The sequence below is a fragment of the Balaenoptera physalus genome, assembly GCF_965194825.1.
Source record: "Balaenoptera physalus genome assembly, chromosome: 7".
In the NCBI taxonomy this organism is placed as follows: Eukaryota; Metazoa; Chordata; class Mammalia; order Artiodactyla; family Balaenopteridae; genus Balaenoptera; species Balaenoptera physalus.
This window is the reverse complement of record NC_138886.1, coordinates 82290138-82312811: the sequence shown is the minus strand read 5'-3', so window position 1 is coordinate 82312811 and position 22674 is coordinate 82290138. Positions and strand designations below refer to the sequence as shown.

General features: G+C 42.3%; 1 protein-coding gene across 3 annotated transcripts in view; it reads left to right on the top strand.

Moving 5' to 3' along the window:
* The window catches only part of FRMD3 (FERM domain containing 3), a 321116-nt gene that overhangs the window by 18884 nt on the left and 279558 nt on the right, over positions 1–22674 (top strand). The window lies entirely within an intron of this gene.

Genomic DNA, 22674 nt, shown 5'->3' with positions numbered 1-22674 from the left:
TCTGCCCATTTTTGGATTGGGTTGTTTGTTTTTTTGATATTGAGCTGCATGAGCTGCTTGTAAATTTTGGAGATTAATCCTTTGTCAGTTGCTTCATTTGCAAATATTTTCTCCCATTCTGAGGGTTGTCTTTTCATCTTGTTTATGTTTTCCTTTGCTGTGCAAAAGCTTTTAAGTTTCATTAGGTCCCATTTGTTTATTTTTGTTTTTATTTCCATTTCTCTAGGCGGTGGGTCAAAAAGGATCTTGTTGTGATTTATGTCATAGAGTGTTCTGCCTATGTTTTCCTCTAAGAGTTTGATAGTGTCTGCCCTTACATTTAGGTCTTTAATCCATTTTGAGTTTATTTTTGTGTATGGTGTTAGGGAGTGTTCTAATTTCATACTTTTACATGTAGCTGTCCAGTTTTCCCAGCACCACTTATTGAAGAGGCTGTCTTTTCTCCACTGTGTATTCTTGCCTCCTTTATCAAAGATAAGGTGACCATATGTGCGTGGGTTTATCTCTGGGCTTTCTATCCTATTCCATTGATCTATATTTCTGTTTTTGTGCCAGTACCATACTGTCTTGATTATTGTAGCTTTGTAGTATAGTCTGAAGTCAGGGAGTCTGATTCCTCCAGCTCCATTTTTCTTTCTCAAGATAGCTTTGGCTATCCGGGGTCTTTTGTGTTTCCATACAAATTGTGAAATTTTTTGTTCTAGTTCTGTGAAAAATGCCAGTGGTAGTTTGATAGGGATTGCATTGAATGTGTAGATTGCTTTGGGTAGTAGAGTCATTTTCACAATGTTGATTCTTCCAATCCAAGAACATGGTATATCTCTCCATCTATTTGTATCATCTTTAATTTCTTTCATCAGTGTCTTATAATTTTTTGCATACAGCTCTTTTGTCTCCTTAGGTAGGTTTATTCCTAGATATCTTATTCTTTTTGTTGCAGTGGTAAATGGGAGTGTTTTCTTAATTTCACTTTCAGATTTTTCATCATTAGTGTATAGGGATGCTAGAGATTTCTGTGCATTAATTTTGTATCCTGCTACTTTACCAAATTCATAAATTAGCTCTAGTAGTTTTCTGGTAGCATCTTTAGGATTCTCTATGTATAGCATCAGGTCATCTGCTAACAGTGACAGCTTTACTTCTTCTTTTCCGATTTGGATTCCTTTTATTTCTTTTTCTTCTCTGATTGCTGTGGCTAAAACTTCCAAAACTATGTTGAATAATAGTGGTGAGAGTGGGCAACCTTGTCGTGTTCTTGATCTTAGTGGAAATGGTTTCAGTTTTTCACCATTGAGGACGATGTTGGCTGTGGGTTTGTCATATATGGCCTTTATTATGTTGAGGAAAGTTCCCTCTATGCCTACTTTCTGGAGGGTTTTTTATCATAAATGGGTGTTGGATTTTGTTGAAAGCTGTCTCTGCATCGATTGAAATGATCATATGGTTTTTCTCCTTCAATTTGTTAATATGCTGTATCACATTGATTGATTTGCATATATTGAAGAATCCTTGCATTCCTGGGATAAACCCCACTTGATCATGGTGTATGACCCTTTTAATGTGCTGTTGGATTCTGTTTGCTAGTATTTTGTTGAGGATTTTTGCATCTATATTCATCAGTGATATTGGCCTGTAGTTTTCTTTCTTTGTGACATCTTTGTCTGGTTTTGGTATCAGGGTAATGGTGGGCTCGTAGAATGAATTTGGGAGTGTTCCTCCCTCTGCTATATTTTGGAACAGTTTGAGAAGGATAGGTGTTAGCTCTTCTCTAAATGTTTGATAGAATTCGCCTGTGAAGCCATCTGGTCCTGGGCTTTTGTTTGCTGGAAGATTTTTTTTTTTTTTTTTTTTGGCTGAGTTGGGTCTCTGTTGCTGCATGCAGGCTTTCTCTAGTTGCTTCGAGTGGGGGCTACTCTTCGTTGTGGTGTGCAGGCTTCTCATTGCGGTGGCTTCTCTTGTTGCAGAGCACGGGCTCTAGGCATGCAGGCTTCAGTAGTTGAGACTCGCAGGCTCTAGACTGCCGGCTTAGTAGTTGTGGCACATGGGCTTAGTTGCTCCGCAGCATGTGGGATCTTCCCGGACCAGGGATTGAACCTGTGTCCCCTGCATCGACAGGCGGATTCTTAACCAGTGTGCCACCAGGGAAGCCCCTGCTGGAAGATTTTTAATCACAGTTTCAATTTCAGTGCTTGTGATTGGTCTGTTCATATTTTCTATTTCTTCTTGGTTCAGTCTCGGAAGGCTATGCATTTCTAAGAATTTGTCCGTTTCTTCCACGTTGTCCATTTTATTGGCATAGAGTTGCTTGTAGTAATCTCTCAGGATCCTTTGTATTTCTGTAGTGTCAGTTGTTACTTCTCGTTTTTCATTTCTAATTCTATTGATTTGAGTCTTCTCCCTTTTTTTCTTGATGAGTCTGGCTAATGGTTTATCAATTTTGTTTATCTTCTCAAAGAACCAGCTTTTAGTTTTATTGATCTTTGCTGTCATTTCCTTCATTTCTTTTTCATTTATTTCTGATCTGATCTTTATGATTTGTTTGCTTCTGCTAACTTTGGGGTTTTTTTGTTCTTCTTTCTCTAATTGCCTTGGATGTAATGTTAGGTTGTTTATTTGAGATGTTTCTTGTTTCTTAAGGTAGGATTGTATTGCTATAAACTTACCTCTTAGAATTGCTTTTGCTGCATCCCATAGGTTTTGGGTTGTCGTGTTTTCATTGTCATTTGTTTCTAGGTATTTTTAAATTTCCTCTTTGAGTTCTTCAGTGATCTCTTGGTTATTAAGTAGTGTATTGTTTAGCCTCCATGTGTTTGTATTTTTTACAGATTTTTTCCTGTAATTGATATCTAGTCTCATAGCGTTGTGGTCAGAAAAGATACTTGATATGATTTCAATTTTCTTAAATTTACCAAGGCTTGATTTGTGACCCAAGGTAGGATCTATCCTGCAGAATATTCCATGAGTACTTGAGAAGAATGTGTATTCTGTTATTTTTGGATGGAATGTCCTATAAATATCAATTAAGTCCATCTGGTATCATTTAAAGCTTGTATTTCCTTATTTATTTTCATTTTGGATGATCTGTCCATTGGTGAAAGTGGGGTGTTAAAGTCCCCTACTATGATTGTGTTACTGTCCATTTCCCCTTTTATGGCTGTTAGTATTTGCCTTATATATTGAGGTGCTCCTATGTTGGGTGCATAGATATTTACAATTATTATATCTTCTTCTTGGATCGATCCCTTTATCATTATGTAGTGTCCTTCTTTGTCTCTTGTAATGGTCTTTATTTTAAAGTCTGTTTTGTCTGATATGAGAATTGCTATTCCAGGTTTCTTTTGATTTCCATTTGCATGGAATATCTTTTTCCATCCCCTCACTTTCAGTCTGTACGTGTCCCTACGTCTGAAGTGAGTCTCTTGTCGACAGCATATATACAGATCTTGTTTTTGTATCCATTCAGCCAGTCTATATCTTTTGGTTGGAGCATTTAATCCATTTACATTTAAAGTAATTATCAATATATATGTTCCTATTACCATTTTCTTAATTGTTTTGTTACTGTAGGTCTTTTCCTTCTCTTGTGTTTCCTTCCTAGAGAAGTTCCTTTAGCATTTGTTGTAAAGCTGGTTTGGTGGTGCTGAATTTTCTTAGCTTTTGCTTGTCTGTAAAGGTTTTAATTTCTCCATCAAATGTGAATGAGATTCTTGCTGGGTAGAGTAATCTTGGTTGTAGGTTTTTCTCCTTCATCACTTTAAATATGTCCTGCCACTCCCTTCTTGCTTGCAGAGTTTCTGCTGAAAGATCAGCTGTTAACCTTATGGGCATTCCCTTGTGTGTTATTTGTTGTTTTTCCCTTGCTGCTTTTAATATTTGTTCTTTGTATTTAATTTTTGATAGTTTGATTAATATGTGTCTTGGCGTGTTTCTCCTTGGATTTATCCTGTATGCGACTCTCCATGCTTCCTGGAGTTGATTATCTATTTCCTTTCCCATATTAGGGAAGTTTTCAACTATAATGTCTTCAAATATTTTCTCAGTCCCTTTCTTTTTCTCTTCTTCTTCTGCGACCCCTATAATTCAAATGTTGGTGTGTTTAATGTTGTCCCAGAGGTCTCTGAGACTGTCCTCAGTTCTTTTCATTCTTTTTTCTTTATTCTGCTCTGCAGTAGTTATTTCCACTATTTTATCTTCCAGGTCACTTATCTGTTCTTCTGCCTCAGTTATTCTGCTGTTGATCCCTTCTAGAGAATCTTTGATTTCATTTATTGTGTCATTCATCACTGTTTGTTTGCTCTTTAGTTCTTCTAGGTCCTTGTTAAACATTTCTTGTATTTTCTCTATTTCCACGATTTTGGATCATGTTTACTATCATCATTCTGAATTCTTTTTCAGGTAGACTTCCTATTTCCTCTTCATTTGTTAGGTGTGGTGGGTTTTTGCCTTCCTCCTTCATGTGCTGTGTGTTTTTCTGTCTTCTCATTTGCTTAACTTACTGTGTTTGGGCTCTCCTTTTCGCAGGCTGTGGGTTCGTAGTTCCCGTTGTTTTTGGTGTCTGTCCCCAGTGGCTAAGGTTGGTTCAGTGGGTTGTGTTGGCTTCCTGGTGGAGGGGACTAGTTCCTGTGTTCTGGTGGATGAGGCTGGATCTTGTCTTTCTGGTGGGCAGGTCCACGTCTGGTGGTGTGTTTTGGGGTGTCTGTGGCCTTATTATGATTTTAGGCAGCCTCTCTGCTAATGGATGGGGTTGTGTTCCTGTCTTTCTAGTTGTTTGGCATAGGGTGTCCAACATTGTAGCTTGCTGGTCGTTGAGTGAAGCTGGATCTTGGCATTGAGATGGAGATCTCTGGGAGATTTTTGCCGTTTGATACTACGTGGAGCTGGGATGTCTCTTGTGGACCAGTGTCTTGAACTCTCCCACCTCAGAGGTACAGCCCTGATGCCTGGCTGGAGCACCAAGAGCCTTTCATCCACACGGAAAAAGAGAAAAAGTGAAAAAAATATATGTATGTTTGCTCCCAAAGTCCACCTCCTCTATTTGGGATGATTTGTTGTCTATTCAGGTATTCCACAGATGCAGGGTACATCAAGTTGATTGTGGAGATTTAATCCGCTGCTCCTGAGGCTGCTGGGAGAGATTTCCCTTTCTCCTCTTTGTTCGCACAGCTCCGGGGGTTCAGCTTTGGATTTGGACCCGCCTCTGCGTGTAGGTCGCCTGAGGGCGTCTGTTCTTTGCTCAGACAGGACGGGGTTAAAGGAGCAGCTGATTCGGGGGCTCTGGCTCACTCAGGCTGGGGGGAGGGAGGGGTACGGATGTGGGGCGAGCCTGCGGCGGCAGAGGCCGGTGTGACGTTGCAGCAGCCTGAGGCGTGCCGTGCGTTCTCCCGGGGAAGTTGTCCCCGGATCACGGGACCCTGGCGGTGGCGGGCTGCACAGGCTCCCGGGAGGGGCGGTGTGGAGAGTGACCTGTGCTTGCACAGAGGCTTCTTGGTGGCGGTAGCAGCAGCCTTAGTGTCTCATGTCCGTCTCTGGGGTCTGCGCTGATAGCCGCAGCTCGCGCCCGTCTCTGGAGCTCATTTAGGCTGCGCTCTGAATCCCCTCTCCTCGCGCACCAGGAAACAAAGAGGCAAGAAAAAGTCTCTTGTCTCTTCGTCAGTTCCAGACCTTTTCCCAGACCCCCTCCCAGCTAGCCGTGGCGCCCTAGCCCCCTTCAGGCTGTGTTCACGCCGCCAACCCCAGTTCTCTCCCTGCGATCCAACCGAAGCCCGAGCCTCAGCTCCCAGCCCCGCCCGCCCCAGCGGCTGAGCAGACAAGCCTCTCGGGCTGGTGAGTGCTGTTCGGCACCGATCCTCTGTGCGGGTGTCTCTCCGCTTTGCCCTCTGCACCGCTGTGGCTCTGCTCTCCTCCGTGGCTCCGAAGCTTACCCCCCACCCACCCCCTGTCTCTGCCAGTGAAGGACCTTCCTAGTGTGTGGAAACCTTTCCTCCTTCACAGCTCCCTCCCACTGGTGCAGGTCCCGTCCCTCTTCTTTTGTCTCTCTTTTTTCTTTTTTCTTTTGCCCTACCCAGGTATGTGGGGAGTTTCTTGCCTTTTGGGAGGTCTGAGGTCTTCTGCCAGCGTTCAGTGGGTGTTCTGTAGGAGCTGTTCCACGTGTAGATGTATTTCTGATGTATTTGTGGGGAGGAAGGTGATCTCTGCATCTTACCCTTCCGCCATCTTGAAACTCCTCCAATTGATTTTTGATTGTTGATCCTGCCTTGCATACCTGGGATGAATCCCACTTAATTGGGTCATCTAATGATTTAGACAAAGGAAATTAACTCCTGAAACTTGTCCTTTTTGATAAATAAACAGCACCTCTCAAATCAGTTATTTTCCCTCCCTCATTTATTTTGGAGATAATATCTTTTCTCTTTATTAATTACTATGGAGCACATAGTAAAAGTTCAAATAATGCAAAAAATTTTTAAATGAAAAATAAATGCTCCTGCAACACCAGACCCTAGATGCACTCCTCAGAGGCCACCACTCTCCACAGATTTTTTTTGGTGCATCCTTCCAGAATTTCCTTCTAGAACTTTCTGTTTCCTTTCATAGAAAAATAATGACCTCCTTATATTATGGACTAATGACAACCCTACTGAGCTGTAGTTTTTATGCGCCAAGTGACCTGGAGAGTTGTTTTATAGGGCTAGCTTGGCTGACACTTCTAGAACTAGAGGTAAGATGCATTGGGTTTTTGTCTCAGGCTCTGAATGCCTCCAGAAATGTTGGGGTCCACTTGATGTTTCTATTGGCTCCTTTATTCTCATTGGTGGGCTTGTATTTGTGCTGGATGACTGATAGTCACATCCTATTTTGGGGGGAGTGTCCTCACTGCTTCTTCCATTATGTCATTTTATATTCCCCCTGTAGCGTGACTGGAATAAATGAAGAACGCTTCCATGCTCTTCCCCTTCTCTGCTCACCTCTGTGTCTTGCAGACTTAGGATGTCTTCAAAGAGAACCTTTCCTCCCAAAGACCCTGTTTAAAATTCCACTGCCTCAGTGATGTGTGAAGAACAGTCAGAGGTGCTGAAAGACGTTTGATGTGTGAGATTCCTTCCAGAGAATAGTGACTTACTTAGATCTCAGAGGACCCCAGTCAGTGAGGGGCCAGAAGAAAGGGGGCCTGGCCTCAGGGCAAAGGAGAGCAGAAAGGGAAGCCACAGGCATTTGCTCAGGTAGTGTGTGAGCGTGCCTTGCAGTGAGGGTTTTAGGTGCCTGTATGGCCATGGTAGTCCCTGTGCACATTTTTGCAGGAGGGCTTAGAAAGATTTTCCAGTCACAGTTGATCAACCAGTAAGCATTTATTAAACCAACAAAATTTTAATGCCCCATCACATACACTATCTGAGTCTTCTCTCTAAAGTGACACTCCAAATCACATTGCTCCTTGTCACATTTTTCATAGCACTTATGGCTATTTATTAACTTCTTCAGTCCTTTGGGTGCCTGCTTGCTTCTGTCTTCCCCACTAGACTGGCAGCTCCGTGAGGGCAGGGATGCTGATGCATCCCAGTGTCTAGTGCCTGGGACACTGTAAGTGCTTAATACAAACATCGATTAGCGGAAATAATACATAATGAATACACTTTACCAAATAGTAACAGTAGTGAGTGATCACCACCATTTGTGGAGCACCTACTATGTGCCAGCTCCTGTGCTAGCCACCTTTCATCTCATTTAATCCTCAGAAGCAGCTCTATGAAGTGAGAATTAATATCCCTGTTTTATAGGTTAGGAAAGTGGGCCAAGAAATGTATCCTGTCCCAGGACATACAGCCAGTAAGCAGTGGGCTGAGATTTGAACCTCGGTCTGTCCAAGACCACGAAGTTCAAGGAATGAGGTATAATCCCTAGGGATGTTAACCGTGAGTAGTCACTGCAGAAACGGGCCCAAAGGAGCAGGTTGCCACCTTCCAGGTGAGTGTCGGGTGGCTGGTGGCAGGCCAGGCATCTGCTCTTCAGGAATTGAAATGGAGACACCCAGACAGTCGTCAACGCTGTGCTGCAGGGTGGGTTTATCCCTGATGCGAGTTCCTGGTAGATATTTTGAGCAGTTGTGAATTATTTAGGTACCGAGCCAGAAACACTTCCTGGCATTGAATCCTAACTGAAAATTGCGCATGAAATTAAAGTCAAGAGGTTCAGCAGTTATTTATTTATTTTTTCTGTTAATGAATGAGGAAAAAACCAGCCTTTCAGCCCTCAGCTTTATGTTTCACCTTCTTGTTTCTCTTCCCTGGATCTCCAAGTGGCTCCTCAGTGCTTGTGAGTCTTCTTTTTTTTTTTTTTTTTTTTTTTTATATCATATCTTGCAAAATACCTGAGAGCCGTTTTCACCATTCTGGGTGCCCAGAGAGTGCTCAGTTTGATCCGTTCTCCCACAAGGAGAGCTTCAGCAGAGAGAAATGAGGCCTAATGAGCCCCCTCATCATGGCAGACTCCCTCCTTCTCTGGGCCCTCTCCGAGCCTCGCTGCTTTCCCTCCTTCTGGGCTGTTGTGCTAATTGGGGATCAACTGAGCTATTATTGTGAATTTATACAACACGTTATGTGTTGTAAAATGCCTCATATTCAGTTTATCAGTCATTTCTTAAGTAAGTCACTAACTAGGGAAGGAGGAGAATTCAGAAGGATCTAGGCCCAACTCGCAGGCTTATCCTAGTGGGTTAACCTGGTGAGGGCAAAACTTGTAAGAGGGACCAAATGCATGTTCTTAATGAGGGTCGGTGCTGGTCAGTCCCTGAGAGGGATCCCCCCCCACATTTCCATGTCTTCTTTTTCTGGCTGCACTGCGTGGCTTGTGGGATCTTAGTTCCCCGACGAGGGATTGGACCTGGGCCCCAGCAGTGAAAGCACCAAGTCCTAACCACTGGACCGCCAGGGACTTCCCCCCATGTCTTTTTTTAAAAAAAGTTTTATTGAGATATAATACACATACCATACAATTCACCCATTTAAAGTGTATAATTCAGTGGGTTTTAGTATATTCACAGGGTTGTACAACCATCACCACAGTCAACTTTAGAGCATTCCATCACTCCCCAAAGAAACACCAGACTGCTTAGTCATCACTCCACCCAACCCCTGCATTTTCCCCAGCAGCTACTAATCTACTTTCTGTCTCTATAGATTTGCCTATTCTGGACATTTCATATACATGGAATCATAAGATATGTGGTCTTTGTGACTGATGTCTTTCAATTAACATAATGTTTTCTGGGTTCATTCATGTTGTATCAGTACCTCATTCATACTTGTATCAGGATGTATCAGTAACTTTATTTCTCTTCATTGCCAAATACTATTCCATTGTATGGATATACCACAGTTTGTTTATCCATTCATTTTTTAATGGACATTTGAGTTGTGTCTACTTTTTGGCTATTATGGATAATGCTGCTCTGAACATTTATGTACAGGTTTTTGTGCGGACATACATTTTCATTTACCTAGGAGTAGAATTGCTGGTGCATGTGGTAATTCTATGTTTAAGCTTTGAGGAACTGGCAGACTGTTATCCACAGTGGCTCAACTATTCTACATTCCTGCCAGCAGTATATGAGGGTTCCATTTTCTCCACATTCTCATGAATAACATTGTTATTATTTGACTTTTTGACTACAGCCATCTTAGTAGGTGTGAAGTGAAGTGGATTTGCACTGTGGCTTGGGTTTGTATTTCCCTGGTGGCTTCCACTGTATCTTGACAATGAAATTTTTTTATACATATCTATTTATTTTTGGTGAGAACACAAGTTCTACTCTTGGCAAATTTCAATTCTATAATGCAGTGTAATTGACTATAATCACTATGTTTTACATTACATTCTCAGACCTTATTCATCTTATAGCTGAAAGTGTGTACCCTTTATCAACGTCTCCCTATTTTCCCCAGCCCCTGGTAACTACTTTTTTACTCTCTATTTCTTTGAGTTTGACTTTTTTTTTCCCCGATTCCACATATAAGTGATACCATGCAGTTTTTGTCTTTCTCTGTCTGGCTTATTTCGCTTAGCAAAGTGTTCTCAGATTTTATTCATGTTGTCACAAATGGCAGGATTTCATTCTTTCTCATGGCTGAATAATATTCCATTGTTATGTATATAAATTTATCTTTTGATGAACACTTAGGTTGTTTCCATATCTTGGCTATTGTGAATAATGCTGCAGTAAATATGGGAGTGCAGTTATCTCTTCATTATCCTGCTTTCATGTCCTTTGGATATATACCCAGAAGTGGGATTGCTGGGTCATATGGTGGTTGTATTTAAAAACTTTTTTTATCAAAGTACAGTTGATTTACAATATTGTGTTAGTTTCAGATGTACAGCAAAGTGATTCAGTTACACATTTTTTTTCAGATTATTTTCCATTATAGGTTATTATGAGATATTGAATATAGTTCCCTGTGCTATACAGTAAATCCTTGTTGCTTATCTATTTTATGTATAGTAATGTGTATCTGTTAACCCATATTCCTAATTTCCCCTCCCTGCTTCCTTTTCCCTTTGGTCACCATAAATTTGTTTTCTATGTCTGTGAGTCTGTTTCTGTTTTGTATATAGATTCATCTGTATTATTTTTTAGATTCCACATAAAAGTGATATCCCATAGTATTTGTCTTTCTCCGTCTGACTTACTTCACTTAGTGTGATCATCTCTAGGTCCATCCATGTTGCTGCAATTGGCAATATTTCATTCTTTTTTATGGCTGAGTAATGTTCCACCTTCTTAAACCAATCATCTGTTGATGGGAATTTGGGTTGTTTCCATGTCTTGACAATAAAGTTTTTACTTAGGCAGCTGGATGTTCTGCTGGGGGTTAATATTGGAACAGACGAGGAGAGTGTCTGTCTCTGGAACCCTCCTCTCCTCAGGCAACCTCACGTCCATGGGGCACCCCTCACCCTTGAGCCTTTTCTGTCTGTGGGGCTGGGGGAGGGAGTAGACCAAGTCTGAACCACTATCCAGGCCTTCACTCTGTTAGCCACCTTCAGAGTTGGCCTTCTGCTTTACTGGCCATTCTTAATTATCCCATGACCCACAAAAAACATGAAGATTTAAAACAATTTGCTTTTAAAATTCAGTTACAGATGTTGTCCTGTCATAACTGCAAGCTGAGTTATGAAAGTTTCTAAGGTCACAAGTGTTTTTATGAAGACACTATATGTCAAGCCCGCAGCACAGAAGAAAGACTGTGTTTTCCAGCTTTCCTATGTCCTCAAATATGAATGGATAAGCAGAGCCCAAATCCTTGGAAATATGTTTTTTCTAAAAATTAAATTCCTTATCTTGAGAGACTTGTAGATTTATATGCAGTTGTAAGAAGTAATGCCAAGAGATCCCATCCTTGGGCTGTTTACTTGTGGGAGAAAATGAAGATTTACTGAGGGACTGGAAAATAACTCTGGAAGCATGCCAGGAATTCCAACTATTTCTGCTGCCATCAGCTCCCTGCTTTCCCCAGGATGAGGACCATATGACCCAACAATCAAATAAGCTGCTCCGGAGGAGTGGTTACTTATTGACAGCGGCTATTCAGCGTTGCGATTTATTTTGGCTTAAGGTGGACAAACCTAATAACAGTACCCCCTTCTCTTCCTTCTCATTCTTGTTCTTAAGGGTCAGTTGCTAATATTGAACCTTTCCTGCCATGGCTGCTGCTGCTGCCCCTAATCCTTTGAACTTGTAAAAGACGTTAAGCCTGTTAAAAGGTCTCATTTTAACTTAGACCTACCCACGCTGGGAAAAGATCCTCTAAATGAGGCAAAGAATGTAAATAAGCTAATGATTTTATAAAATTGGTCAGTGTAGTACCTGGCATATCATTTGAGTTTGGTTCTTTCACTGATTCCACACATATTTATAGAACTATAACTCTGTGTTAGGCATTGTTTGAGATGCTAGGGGTACAATTAGAGAAAAAAAACACATAGAAATTTCTGCCCTCATCTAGCTTACATTCCCCTGAGGGAAGACAAAAAAATTACAACAGAAAACAAAACCAAAAAGTAAAATAATGGATAAAAAGTAGGGAGTGGGGGCAAAGTGGGGAGGGGGAGGGAGTGGGGATGGATTCCATTAAAAAAAAACCTTTTAATATTGTGCTGTACATTACATCCCCAGGACTTATTTATCTTATAACTGGAAGTTTGTACCTTTTGAACCCCCTTCACCCATTTCACACCCCTGCCCCTCCCACCCCTCACTCCTGGCAACCACTGATCTGTTCTATCTGTGAGTTCAGTTTTTTGCTTTTTGTTTTTTAGATAACTCATATAAGTGAAGTCATACAGTGTTCGTCTTTTTCTGTCTGACTTATTTCACTCAGAATAATACCCTCCAAGTCCATCCATGTTGTTGCAAATGGCAAAATTTCATTCTTTTTTATGGCTGAGTAGTATTCCATTGTGTGTGTGTATATGTGTGTGTATCACATCTTCTCTATCCATTTATCTGTTGATGGACACTTAGGTTGCTTCCATATCTTGGCAATTGTAAATAATACTAAATAATGCTGCTACGAACATCAGGGTGTGTGTATCTTTTCAAATTAGGTTTTTTATTTTTTTTGGATATATATACCCAGGAGTGGGATTGCTGGGTCATACAGTAGTTCTATTTTTAGTTTTTTGAGAAACCTCCATACTGTTTTCCACTATAGCTGCACCAATTTACATTCTCACCAACAGTGTACAAGAGTTCCCTTTTTGCTACATCTTTGCCGACGTTTGTTATTTGTATTCTTTTGATGATAGCCATTCTGACAGGTGTGAAGTGATATCTTATTGTGGTTTTGATTTTGCATTTCCTTGACGACTAGCGATGTTGTGCATCTTTTCCTGTGCCTGTTGGCCATCTGCATTTCCTCTTTGGAAAAATGTCTATTCAGTTCTTCGGCCAATTTTTTAATTGGGTTGTTTGTTTTTTTGATGTTGAGTTATTTGATGTTGAGCTATTTATATATGTTGGGTATTAACCCCTTATCAGTCATATCATTTGCAAATATTTTCTCCCATTCAGTAGGTTGTCTTTTCCTTTTGTCAATGGTTTCCTTTGCTGTGCAAAAGCAGCCCTATACATTACATAAAGGAATGAACATGGCTGTGTCTTATAAAAGTTCATTTACATAAATAGGCAGAAGAGCAAGTTTGGCCATGGACTGCAGTTTGTCAATCCCTGCACTAGAATAAAAAAATGTGAGGGAGGTGAGAAATCAGGCCCTGTGGATGGGTGTCTTTGGGGACAGCATTCCAAGCAGAAGCAACAACCAGTGCAGAGGCCCTGAGGTGAGTTTGTGGCTGGCTTGAGAGAAGAACGGTAAAGCCCGAGTGAACAAGTGGAAAACTAGTAGGAGACAAGGTGGGAGAGGTGGAGGGGCCATTCCTATGGGGATTTGTAGGCCAAGGTAAACTCAATGCATGTTTACTAAGAATATTCAAAAGAATAATCAGTGAACTGCTTTTTTAGCAGTTGAAGTATGACATGCATATAGAAAGGTATTCAGGCATACAGCATGACACTTTTGTAAAGTGAACACTGGGTGACAGTACCCAGATCCAGAAACACAACCGGACTGGCACCTCAGAAGCCCTCCCCATGCCTCCTCTCGGGCACTGCTCCTGGCGGGTGACCGCTAGCCTGGCTTCTAACACCACAGGTTAGTTGTACTCATTGTTGAACTTCATATAACTTTTCATAAGAGGCACGTGTGGTATGCTGTCTGTTGCCTGCCTGCATCTGACTCCTTGGGCTTAACGTTATGTTTCTGAACTTCATCCTTGTTGCTGCTTTTGGTTATAATTTAATTCTCACTAAGGTATGGGAGTCAGTTCTATGAAGATATTATTTAGTTGTTTTTTCCACTGTTGATGGACATTTACATTGTTTCCAGTTTTGGCCATCACAAGCTGCTTTGTTAGCTTTAACTTAAAAAAAAAAAACAAACTCAAGCACACAGAGTCAGCCAAATATTTAGGGGCTTTTGGAGTTTTTGGAAAACAGTTGCAAGTGTTTGAGAACAAGACAGGCCTGGACCGTTCACATACTGTCCAAGGGTGAGGTGGTTGTTTTCCTGCTGCAGCTCAGGAGGTCCAAGGCGGCCAGCACTGCAGCTGCCACAGGCCTAGCTGTGTGGCCCGCCATCATGCTCAAGTGGCCAAGCCACCTTCCCCTATGACACTCCTCTAGCAGACATCTGTCTGAGTGTTCCAGAAAGAAGCTCTTGTGGTGGGGCCTCTGGGGCTCCCACGAGCACTTCTGCAACCATGGTCTGTGGGATCACGGAGAACGTGTGTTCCCTAAATCTGTAAACCTGTGATGCAGAAACACGAAACTTTTTGGGCCATGACGCTTTCTTCCCACGTCCTTGGAAAGAACGTAAACATTTAGGCAACTCAAGGTCAAATCTGCCTGGAGAAGGGAAGTCTGTGTCTGCGAGTATTCTTCATGAAGTGCTCAGGCAGCAGCATGAGCAGATCAGTTTTCGGTGCTTTGGAAGCTGACCTTTCTGAGCACGCGGGTCTTGTGCTGAACACGCAGGCCAGATGCACTTTGCAGCTGCAGAGTCATGAGGTGGAAATCTGATCACTATTAGGAGGACCTTGGTGGCTCTCCCATTCCTCCCAGCTCTCTCGGGCCACCTGTCCTGTTGCCCCTCTGCTCAGCCAGCACACCCCCTCCCATCTACATCATCCTCTTAACAATGCAACATGGCCCTGGCTGCCCATCTGGTGGCCTCAGTGCTTGGCTAATCTTAGAACACTCCCAGGTCACCACTGGGGCTCACACAGCCTCCATGTCCTTCTTGAGCACTTTCTGATTTGACTGGAGGGGGAAGTTCCTCCTTGTGGACTCATTCTAAATTAAGGAGCCCAAGAAGACACACTAGTAGGTAAACTGAGGAAATAGGTAGGCTGGAAAAAGCAAGAGAGAAGGCAGCCTCCCAAGTTAGCAATTCTGAGCTTTCTCACCTGTTCCTAGATGTAGGCTCTGTTTTACAGGATTTCCCAGTAGCATGGATATTTCTAGACTCTTCCATTGCTTCTACAAGAATCATTGTAAAATACCCCTTTCATGGTGCATTATTGTATGGGGGGATGCTCTCTTTCTGTGTAGAAGAAATTCTCATGATAGGAATAGACACCAGGCACAGAGCAGATGTGTGGAAATTGTTTGCTGAAAGAATGAATAAGGAAAGTATGTCTTTGAACTTTCTATAGCAACTCTGACATCCCACTGTACTGGGGTCTCCTGAACCCAACGTTGTTTGTTGTCTGTCTCTAGCTGACCTAATCTGACAACGCAACATCGCCTAGAAGACTTCCTGTCACTCATTCATTCATTCATTCATTCACTCATCAAATATTTACTGTGCAATGTCCTGTGAGAGGATCTGGGGATGTAGCAGTGAACAAGACAGTACAAGTTTGTGGAGCTTCTATTCTAGTGGGAAGAATCTGGCAATAAGCAAACAGTAATACAAATAAAAATTAGGAAAGGTGGTGATGAATTCTATGTAGAAAAGTTCAGTTGGGTCAGGGGGATGAGAGAGTGAGGTGGAATAGGGATGAGAGAGTGAGGTGGAATAGGGATGAGAGAGTGAGATGGAATAGGGATGAGAGAGTGAGATGGAATAGGGATGAGAGAGTGAGATGGAATAGGGATGAGAGAGTGAGATGGAATAGGGATGAGAGAGTGAGATGGAATAGGGATGAGAGAGTGAGATGGAATAAGGATGAGAGAGTGAGATGGAATAGGGATGAGAGAGTGAGGTGGAATAGGGATGAGAGAGTGAGGTGGAATAGGGATGAGAGAGTGAGATGGAATAAGGATGAGAGAGTGAGATGGAATAGGGATGAGAGAGTGAGGTGGAATAGGGATGAGAGAGTGAGGTGGAATAGGCATGAGAGAGTGAGGTGGAATAGGGATGAGAGAGTGAGGTGGAATAGGGATGAGAGAGTGAGGTGGAATAGGGATGAGAGAGTGAGATGGAATAAGGATGAGAGAGTGAGGTGGAATAGGGATGAGAGAGTGAGATGGAATAGGGATGAGAGAGTGAGATGGAATAGGGATGAGAGAGTGAGATGGAATAGGGATGAGAGAGTGAGGTGGAATAGGGATGAGAGAGTGAGGTGGAATAGGGATGAGAGAGTGAGGTGGAATAGGGATGAGAGAGTGAGATGGAATAAGGATGAGAGAGTGAGGTGGAATAGGGATGAGAGAGTGAGATGGAATAGGGATGAGAGAGTGAGATGGAATAGGGATGAGAGAGTGAGATGGAATAGGGATGAGAGAGTGAGATGGAATAGGGATGAGAGAGTGAGGTGGAATAGGGATGAGAGAGTGAGATGGAATAGGGATGAGAGAGTGAGATGGAATAAGGATGAGAGAGTGAGATGGAATAGGGACGAGAGAGTGAGGTGGAATAGGGATGAGAGAGTGAGGTGGAATAGGGATGAGAGAGTGAGGTGGAATAGGGATGAGAGAGTGAGGTGGAATAGGGATGAGAGAGTGAGATGGAATAAGGATGAGAGAGTGAGATGGAATAGGGATGAGAGAGTGAGGTGGAATAGGGATGAGAGAGTGAGGGGGAATAGGGATGAGAGAGTGAGGTGGAGTCGGGATGAGAGAGTGAGGTGGAATGGAGATGAGGCAGTGTTCTTTCTAGCGTGGCTGGGAAGGTCTCTCTGATAAGGTGGTGTTTGAGCAGAGGCCTAGAGGAAGTGAGGGGGAGCCAAGTTGGTATCTGGGAGAAGAACATTCCAGGAAAAGAGAAGAGGTTCAAAGGCCTCAAAGCAGAAGGGAGCATGGTGTATCTGAGGAACAAGAGGGGTTGGAGGAGCGAGGGGAGAGGGCTGGGAGAGAAGCCCAGACAGGTGGAGGCAGGTCCGTCGGGTGGGTCTTCCAGGTCACTGGAAGCACTTGGAAGCCACTGGAAGGTTTTACTAGTGGGCAGCATGGTCAGACCTGTGTGTTTAAGACCTGTGTGTTAAGAGGGTCACTCAGTTGCTGTGTGAGAATCAGCTCAAGGGGGACAGGAGCAAAAGCAGGGAGACCCATTGGAAGGCTGATGCGCTCTTCCTGGTGAGAGATGTACCCTTGTGTGGTGAGAAGTTTTAGAACGCCCAAGGCTGCCAGACTGTCCAATGGTCCGGAACAGGGTGCTCTACTTTTGTGTGAATTTCAAGCTCAGGATATAAACACCGGCCTGGACTTGGAGAGGGGGCTGGTGAGGGCTTCCCTGGGTCCTGCCCCCCACTCCTCTTCCTCTTGAAGGGCCCTCACCACGGAGCGCCGTGGGGCACAGACCCAGTGAAGCCAGGCAGCATCTGGGTGTTAGCAGCACTTGGTGCTCACCCGAAATGACAGCAGGACGCCGACCCCATTGTCACCAGCTTCAGGGCAGCCCCCTCCTCCTCTGAGGAGGAGAGTTTCACCTAGCTTTCATCACACAGGGCCTCCACAAGCTGTAGTTCCCTTCCCCTTCTTGCTGGAGTGAATTGAACCTTTTCTTTCCTCCCTCCCTTCCCCCTTCTCTCTCTCTGTGTCTTTCTTTCCCTCTTTCTTTTCTTTCTTTCTCTCTCCCTTTCTTTCTTTCTCTCTCCCTCCCTCTCCCTTCTCTCTCTCTTTCTCTCTCTCTCTCCTCCCTCCCCACTCCCACCCTTCCCTCCTTCCTTCCTTCTTCCCTCCCTTCCTTCCCTTTTTTTCCTTTTTAATTGAGATATAATTTACATATAGCATTGAGTAAGTTTAAAGTGTACAACGTGTTGATTTGACACATTTATACATTGTGATTTGATTACCACTGTAGCTTTAGTTAACACCTCTAGCATGTCCCATAATTATCATTTCCTTTTTGTGAGAACATTTAAGATCTAGTCTCTTAGCAATTTTGAAATATTATAATATTGTATTGTTGACTGTAATCACTGTGCTGTGCATTAGATCTCTAGAACTTATTCATCGTCTAGTTGCAAGTACCCTAAACAACATCTCCCCAATTCCCCAACACCCCAGTCCCTGGTAACTACCACTCTACTCTCTGTTTCTATAATTTCAGCTTTTTTTGATTTCACATATAAGTGCTATCATGCAGTATTTATCTTCCTCTATCTGGCTTATCTCACTTAGTATAATGTCCTTGAGGTCCATCCATGTTGTTGCAAATGGCAGGATTTCCTTCTTTTTCATTGCTGAATACTATTCCATTGTATATTTATACCACACCTTTATCCATTCGTTTACTGACAGACACTTAGGTTGTTTCCATATCTTGGCTGCTGTGAATAGTGATGCAATGAACATGGGAGTGCAGACATCTTTTCAATATCCTGTTTTCATTTCCTTTGAATATATACCTGGAATTGTGATTACTGGATTATATGGTAGTTCTATTTTTAATTTTCTGAGGAACCTCCCTACTGCTTTCCATAGTGGCTGCACCAATTTACATTCCCACCACCAGTGCACAAGGGTTCCCTTTCTGCCACATGCTTGCAGCACCTGTTATCTCTTGTCTTCTTGATGATTGCCATTCTCACAGGTGTGAGGTGGAGTTGGGCCTTTTCTGTCCATGATTTCACCCATGTCTTCTGAGGTGCGGCTTTCCTTACACGTCTCTGGATCTGGACTCACCCGGTTCACTTAGGTGGTGGAGGTGTTGCCCTTGAGTGTTGGCCATTCCAACCCGTATGTCCGGTTTACACCTCTTTGTCTTCACCATTTGGATTCTGCCTTGGTTATCTACTTCTACGTAACAGATGACCACACACCGAGAGCCTTAAGACAGCACTCATTTACTAGCTCTGTAGGCCAGAAGTGTGGTGGACTCAACTGGGCTCTATGCTCAGGGAATCACAAAGCCACCGTCAAGGTTCAGCTGGGTTGGGCTTTTATTTGGAGGCTCAGGGAAGAATCTGTTTCCAAGGTCATTCAGGGTGGTGGTAGAAGCCAGTTCTTTGTGGTTGTAGAACTTCAGACCCCATTTTCTTGGCTGTCAGCCAAGAGCTACTCTCAGCTTCTAGAGGTCACCCATATTCCTTGTCATGTGGCCCCCTCTGTCTTCAAGCCACAATGATGCACTGAATCCTTCTCATGCTTTGACTCTCTCTGACTTCCCTTCTGCCACCAGTTGGAGAAAGCACCCTGTTTTTAGGGATCATGTGATTATATTTGGCCTATCTGGATAATCCAAGGTAATCTCCCTACCTGAAGGTCAGCTGTGCCATGTAGCACAGCGTAAGCATGGGGGCGCTGTCTCATCATAGTGATTGGTTCTGGGGATTAGGGCAGGACATCATTAGGGCCATTTTAGAAATTCTGCCTACCCTGACAGATTCTTTTGCTTCCAATATCAATAGTATTTGCAGACCTGCCTTTGCCCTCATGACTGGTGTACCTTGGCGATTACTACAGGGTGCTTTTATTTCCAGGACCTGAGTTCCTTCTTCTTAGAGAGGCAGTTGGCATTTTGAAGCCACTTGGTGCCCTAGAACCTAGCATAGTGACCAAAAATCGGTGTTTAGTGTTTCTGTGTGATGCTGAATGGCAGGGAACCAAGAAATGGTGGCCTATTGTATCATTATATGATCACTAAAGCGTCTCATTAAAGCTAAAATTACAAGGGCTGAGATGTTCAAGGCCCTGTGTGTTTGAAGTCTCATGGATCATAAAATGGGAAGTAATCTAATGTCCTAGTGCATCTGCTTTTTCCTGTCACAGCCAACTTCCAGGAAACGTACCAGAGGAGTCTTCCCACCTCTGCTGGAACCTCCCATGATCAGGAGCTCATTACCTTATGATGCAGTTTATGCCATTCATGAACAGGTCTATTTATTAAAAAAATCTTCCTTCTATTGGCCCACATTGGCTTCCTTCTGACTCACCCAGTGTACCCATTTATAGCCTATAGCCACACCAAATGCCTCTTTTCTCTTATGAAATATGCTTATGCAGGGGTTTAGAGGCAGGCACCAAGACTTGGAGCATTTCTTCTCCAGCTAAACTCGAGCTTTTTAGGAAACCTGGCACGTTGCCTTCTCTTCTGGTGCTGGGTACACCTTTAGAATGCAGGCTCGGTCAAGGGCAAGGAACTTTTTCTGTTGTACTCGTCACTATATCGCCAGCTCCTAGCACAATGCCTTGTACATAGTAGGTACCAGTAAATATTTATTGATGGGCCGCAATCTCCTTTGGAACTTAGGTGTTTGCATGTTCTCCCTGATTGACATTGCTCAGTCTTGTGAGCCATCCCAGGTCTCTACCTAGAAACAGTTAATGTTCTCTGTCTTAAATCCTTTCCAGAACTAGGCATATAAACAGATAAATAAAACAAGTTAATGATTCAGGTGCTTGAGAGAAGTTGCTTCCATAAGTAACAAATTTTGGTGCTTGATTTAAATTGTACCTCAGAGTTGCAGCAGGCAGGAGGAGGTAACTTCATTACAGAGGAAAAAAAGGATCATATTAAACTTGGAATTGGTTTGCCTTCTCTCAAGTGCATGGAGTCACTTAATCAGATGCATCTCTTAATGCGAGCACTTGCTGCAGAGATGGGAATGAAGCCCCACTGACAATAAGAAGAAATCCCTTTCCAGAACAAACAGAAGATGTTGTTGCCTTGCTGCTTATTAAATAGTGGTCGCCTTGGTACCTAGAGGCAGCAAATTTGGGTATTCATGGTGGGTATTTGCCACAATATTCTAACATTACTGCTCAGTTTAAAATGCTTAGTTTTGTATAACATAATTATTGACACATTTGCATCGGTTTTCTACAGGAAAAAGTGTAGGTAATTATATCGGTAAGAAATTGGAAGTTAGAGCCACTGGCTTGGTAGCTCAGGTCTCTAACCTGAATGCATTACAATGCTCCCATGAAAGAATTCCATACATAAAAATTTCAAGATGTTGTTCTGCTCTCTGAAAAATTGATGTGGTACCTTATAGGTAAAATAAGGGTCTTGCCTTGTCTTTACATTTATCGCTCCTCCTTCCAGCAGGTATTTACTGATTCCTGTGATACATAAAGAAGTGCAGATTTTAAGTAGAACTTTCAAAGGAAAATCTCTAGTTGTATCATTTAAGAGAGCTAGAAAAGCAATTATAGCAAACAGTCGTTTATTGTCTTTTAATACTGTTTGATAAACATCAGAATAAACTAGTTTGTTTTTGACAACTTTGATCTGGACATAGTGTATTTTACACAAATTAGGCAAATCAATTAAAAAATAGAGCTCAGTATTCTAGGTAGGAAATTTCAGTTGTTAATTCTTTATTTGTTATCTCTTTCAATAGTGCGTCTAATAATTAACTGACATGATTACAAAGCTTTGAATTGTAAGTTATACAGTGCTAGAAAGAAGCTAACCCCTATTCTCCATTCTTCTCCTCTCTTCCAAACTCATATTTTGCTGTCTCTAGATTTTTGCATATTGTTAGAGTCCAAAGAATACATTAATTCTGCAACCTTTTTAGCCGAATTTCATTGACTAGTTAATTGACTCATTCAGCAAACATGCATTGGGCCTGCCTTGGGTTTAGATCACAGCACTAGGGTTAGAGAGTAGAAAAACTCTATAAGAGATAAAGGCGACTTACCTTAAAATTTTTTTTTTAAGTTAACAACACATCCATCACCTCACATAATTACTTTTTTTATGTGTGTGGTGAGAGATTCAAGATCTCTTCTCTTAGCAGCTTTCAAGTATATAATACACTATGGTTAACTATAGTCACCATGCTGTACCTCAGATCCTCAGAACTTATTCATCTTGTAACTGGGAGTGTGTACCCTTTGACCAACATCATCCGATTTTCCCCACCTCTCAGCCCCTGGCAACCACCACTCTACTCTCTGTTTCTATGAGTTTGGCTTTTTTAGATTCTCAGAAGTGAGATCATATAGTATTTGTCTTTCTGTGACTGCTTAATTCACGTAGCACGTTGCCCTCGAGATTCATCTATATTGCAAATGACAGGATTTCCTTCTTTTTTACAGATGAATAATATTGCCATTATATATAAAAATATACCACATCTTTATCCATTCATTTGTCAATGGACACTTACGTTGTTTCCATGTCTTGGCTATTGTGAATAATGCTGCTGTGAACACGGGGGTGCAGATATCTCTTCGAGATACTGGTTTCATTTAGAGGAGCCTTACCCCTAATGAGTCTATAGACCAGTAGTTCTCAAAGTCTGGTCACACCCCAGTATAGACATTGTGTATGTGTGTGTGCACACACACATGCATGTACTGTATACATGCTGATAGCCCTGGAATATACTACAGTAGGAAATGGACATTCATGATTTAAATAAAATTAATACACTTTATTTTTTAGAGCAGTATTACGTATACAGAAAAATTGTGCAGAATATACAGAATTCCATCTCCCCCTGTTCCTCCATCTCCCCCACTCTCCCCTATTATTAACATTTTGCATTAGTGTAGTACATTTGTTACAATTGATGAACCAATATTGATACATTATTATTAACTAAAATCCATAGGTAACATCAGGGTCACTCTTTGTGTTGTGTGGTTTGTTGGGTTTTGACAAATGCATAATGTTATATATCCACCATTACAGTATCATTTAGAATAGTTTCACTGCCCTAAAAATC